This window comes from Hibiscus syriacus, unplaced genomic scaffold (assembly GCF_006381635.1).
Source record: "Hibiscus syriacus cultivar Baekdansim isolate YM2019G1 unplaced genomic scaffold, ASM638163v2 tig00013738_pilon, whole genome shotgun sequence".
In the NCBI taxonomy this organism is placed as follows: domain Eukaryota; kingdom Viridiplantae; phylum Streptophyta; class Magnoliopsida; order Malvales; family Malvaceae; genus Hibiscus; species Hibiscus syriacus.
This window is the reverse complement of record NW_024062308.1, coordinates 572620-577567: the sequence shown is the minus strand read 5'-3', so window position 1 is coordinate 577567 and position 4948 is coordinate 572620. Positions and strand designations below refer to the sequence as shown.

General features: G+C 34.1%; 1 pseudogene; it reads left to right on the top strand.

The window, feature by feature from the left end:
- The first annotated feature begins 2061 nt into the window (after window positions 1-2061).
- On the top strand, window positions 2062-4113 carry LOC120206355 (annotated as a pseudogene).
- The last annotated feature ends 835 nt before the right edge of the window (window positions 4114-4948 follow it).

Genomic DNA, 4948 nt, shown 5'->3' with positions numbered 1-4948 from the left:
AAGAGGATGTGACAAAAGTAAATAGATTGCTCCGTCAGATTCTTCTAGTGCTAGGGTCAAGCATATAAATAGAAATTATTCGCTAAAAATTCAAGGCATTGAGTTTCTTGCAAACTTGATGGAGCTACCTTTTGAGGAGTTTGAGATGGTTATCTCCTCATCATGCCATGATAGATTGTCGTTTAAAGCTACTAATATTGAAAGACTCGGACGGTTTAGAGGTCATAGTAGTTGAAGAAAGGGTAAACCCCTTATCTAATGTGATTTCAATTTTTATGCTAAGAAACTGATGTTACAAGGGTGTCAAGCTTTCTTGGCCAACTTGGTGGATACTCGAACCTTGGAAGCTAGGTTGGAAGATATCCCAACTGTTAGAGATTATCCAAACATGTTTCCAAATGAGCTACCAGGATTACCTCCCGATAGAGATGTAGAGTTCATAATTGAGGTACTTCTGGGTACTGCTCCAATATCGATGGCTCCATACCGTTTTGCTTCGTTCGAGCTTCAAGAGTTAAAGGTGTAATTACAAGAATTGCTAGATAGATGATTTATCAGGTTGAGTGTGTAGCCCTGGAGAGCACATGTATTGTTTGTAAAGAATAAAGATGGGTCTATGTGATTATACATAGACTATCTTCAGCTAAACAAGGTGACCATGAAGAACAAGTATCCATCTCCAAGGATTGATGACCTATTTGACCAATTAAAGGGTGTCACAATGTTTTTGAAGATTGATCTTCGATCTGGGTACCATCAACTAAAGATTAAAGAAGAGGACATTCCAAAGACAATATTTCATACTCGATATGGACATTACGAGTTTATGGTAATGCATTCAATTTGACAAATACTTGTAATACCCCACATTTTGACTAGTGATTAAAATGAAATTTTTGAAAGTTTAGTGACTAAAGTATAAAGTTTGAAAAGTTTAGGATTTCTATTTTCCTTCTCGATTATGACTAATAGTGGGGTTTATCCACTTTCCTCTTTTATTGTATTTTTTTACTATTCTAATAAAGGCCACCGACGGTTTTTACGTAAAAAAAAAAAGGAACAGATCAGCATTACCTGAAATCGGGTTATCGTCCGAGTTAGTAAGGATATTTATTTTGGTATTTTGTTTAAATATTAGCATGTATAATATAAGTATTTTAACTACTCTGCTATATATTTTAAACAATGTTTTGTAATATAAAGTTAGTTTTATTAAAATATAGCAGTATCAATACATTTTATATTATAGTTTCCAATGAAATATATTAGTATACGTTTTAAACAATTGATGTGACATCTCTTATATACGAGATAGGGATGTTACATAATGAACGCTCAATAATACCGCTTCAGTTGTTAGTGCTCGAACTCATTATTTTTAGGAACAACAACAATTCCTTTGACCATTGAAATAAGTTGATTCGTGTTGTTTTGGGTTTTAATTGAGAGATTGTGATTGAGTGGTAAATAATTAATTTTATATACATTTTATAAATATTTTGATTATTAATTGTGATTGTAACATAATGTAGCCATAGTATAATAACAATTTTTAATGTCATATTACAACCGTATGACTTTAAGACAATACTGATTAAGTTGGCTACATTTACGACAATCTAATTTTAGGAAATGGAACGACAGGAAATATGTACGACAAAAAATGTTATAAAAATTATAATATTTTAAGTTAAGCGTAATATATTTTAACATTTTCGGTCAATTAAAAATATTATGTAGAATGTAATATTTTCGGTTGTCAATCGAAAATGTTATAAAGACAATCGAAAAAAATTAATAAAATTAATATTTTAAGTTACTCCTGTAGACACCTATTTTTGTCGAATAAAAAAATTATACTATTATTATTATTATTTTATATATATTTGTTGGGTTGGTAATATGATCGATTATCTACTTGGAATCCCATGAAATCCGCTGTATTTGACCCCATTATCTGACATTTGAGAGAAATGGCTTTGTGGGTCCATAAAAAGTGGATTTTAGGTACATTCGGAGGTTCCTGCCACTTGCTTGATAAGGACCACGGTGCCAATAAGGCTAAAAAAATGCTGAGGAAAGCTTGGAGGAATTACAGGAACTGTTTGAAGAGATGTTCCAAGTGGACATTTATTCGTTAGGGTCGAATTGTCAGTAGACTACGCCCTGTCCTTCTTCATCTCGGTTTGCATCTTTTGGTGAAAGTTCTGGCTCCAACAAATGGAATTCTACTGATATGAGTTCAGGCAGGACGATGCATGAGAGTTCGCGTCTAGCTTTGATGTACAATTTCACGGCTTCTGTTTGGGGACAGGTGGAGCGCAAGGCGGGTATCAGGCATCGGAGAGGAGCCAGAGGAGGAATAACAGTAGGCGAAGCCCGCTGAGAAACTGCTGGAAACAAAAGCTTTCATCTGGCCAAGAATACGACATCTCCGGTTCATGATCAACACTATTTCATTTGTACTAGTCGATCATATTGATTTTAACCGATTAGGGAGATGAAGATGGAACCATCGAGTGAGATCACTGTTATGGAAGCCGAAACCGAGTTTTGACGAAAAACTAAAGCAATGGCAGAGGAGGGAAACAATGGAGGAAGACAGGTGGTGATCAATGTCTCCGGCGAAAAAAATTTAAGAGGGTCTTGTCCAAAAGAAGCGAAAGCATTGGACCCTAAGCTCAATTCTCAAGGTTCACACAACAAAGCATCGACCGAATCTAGCACTATTACGGCTGGTCTATTGCAAACAAGCTACCTAAAGTCCCAATTGCACTCTTCTTAGACGAAGGTCATTTGCTAAACCCAATTCTAGATTTGGAGAACAATCTTATGTCCCTAAATCTGATCAAATGAAAGATAATAGTTTAGCTAATCCAGAACAAGTTGGTGGTAATTCACCTTATAAACTCTCCTCCATTAATAACAAGTCGGCTAGAAGTATTAGGGTGGATTCTGCCATGTCAAAAACGTTATCAATAACCTCTAGAGGCTCCACTGAGGAGGATGAAAATGAAGAGATAGTTAAGAAAGTTAAACTGCATAAAGAGAGGCTCAATGGATTGAAACCCAAGGTTGTGATTCAGTGGTTTGTATTTGTGTTGCTATTCGGTTGTTTAATAACTAGCTTAACCATAGGTAAACAAAAGAACATCCTTTTATGGGGTTTGGAAATTTGGAAGTTATGTGTACTTGTGGTGGTTATATTCTGTGGCTTTTTGGTTACTCGTTGGTTTATGCTTATGGTTGTTTTCTTGATCGAGGTTAACTTTCTGTTTCAGAAGAAAGTGTTGTATTTCGTTCATGGTTTGAAGAAGAGTGTTCAGGTGTTTATTTGGCTTAGCATAGTTCTTGCTACTTGGGTTCTTCTGTTTCTTGATATTGAGATATCAAAGACTGGAACAAAAGTTTACAATCATTTAACCTAGACTTTAGTAAGTATAGTTTTCGGATCACTTTTGTGGTTATTGAAGACTTTGTTTTTAAAGATATTGGCTTTGAATTTCCTTAAGAACAAATTCTTTGATAGAATACAAGAATCAGTCTTCCATCACTACGTGCTTAGGACACTTTCAGGACCACCATTTATGTAGATTAATGGGATTCAAAAACCGCCAGCTCAGTTGATTGTTATCAAGGCAAAAAAGGGTAAGGAGCCTAAAACAAAAAGGTTGATTGACATGGGAAAGGTCCATAGGTTGAAGCGAGAAAAAGTTTCAGCTTGGCATATGAAGCTATTGGTAGATGCTAACACGAAGTCAGGGCTTTCCACTGTTTCCAACACATTAGAGGAAAGTGCCTGTGATGAAGGTGGCAAACAAGCATATAATGAAATTACCAATGAGGAGGAGGAGACTGGGTGGAAGTACATTCATGGGGATGTGTTCAGGTTTCCAGAGCATAAGTCTTTATTTGCAGCAGCTCTTGGTTCTGGCACCATAGCTATGTTAGTCCTGCATGAAAACTCACTACTCACATCCAATTTTTTCTTTTGAACTACCCATGCAATCAGAAATGAGTTTACCCATTCGGCCGAGGCATATTTCCGGCGATCGGAGGCTCCCTTCATTGATCCGAACGGTCAACAAGTAGAAGGCAACGCGAGGATCAACATACCCCAATCACAGCTTGATCCAACGGTTCAACCTCACGTACTCGAAGGTAAAATGGCCAAGATTTTTAGTTTTCTTTCTCGTGTTTATGTTTGAAAATAATGGCTACTGCAAAGGAAAATATTATTTTTTGGTTAAAAACCCTTTAAATTATGTTTTATAAGGGGCCCACGATTGCTTGGTGTAATAATTCCATCTTTGAATACCATTCATTTTAATTCATTTTTATTAATTTTTTTATCGTTTGTTGTATTTGATTTTTATTTTAACCTTTTACATTTTGTTTCTCCTAATTAATATATTTCGTGTTTATTTTATTTTTAATCAAATTTTATTTCATTGTTTATTTACATATTTAATTTATGCTAATGTTTTTTATTTTTCAGGTTTTCTGCCACATTAATTTTATTCCAATCATTTTATTTTTTATTGTTTAGATTTTAGTTTATTTAATATTTTAATCTAATTATTTTATTTTATTTCATGTTCCCTGTAATTAAGACTACACTTTTAATTTCTAATTTTTTATATTTTTATTTATTTTATTTTTATTTGTTTTGTTTTGTTTTGTTTTCTTTCTTAACTCTAATTTTATTTTTTAGGAAATCCAATTAAATTTTATTCGATTATCAGAGATAAATAATTCATATTTTATTTAAATTATTATTTAAACTTCTACTTTTCGCGATTACGACAACCAAAAAATTAAAATTGTACCGAAAAGACAGTTCAAGGGTGCTAATTCTTCCTTGACTATAACCGACTCCCGAGCCCGACATATTTCTGGTAAAACGCATATCAGGTAAGATGGTGTCCGATCAGCCTAAATATTTTTT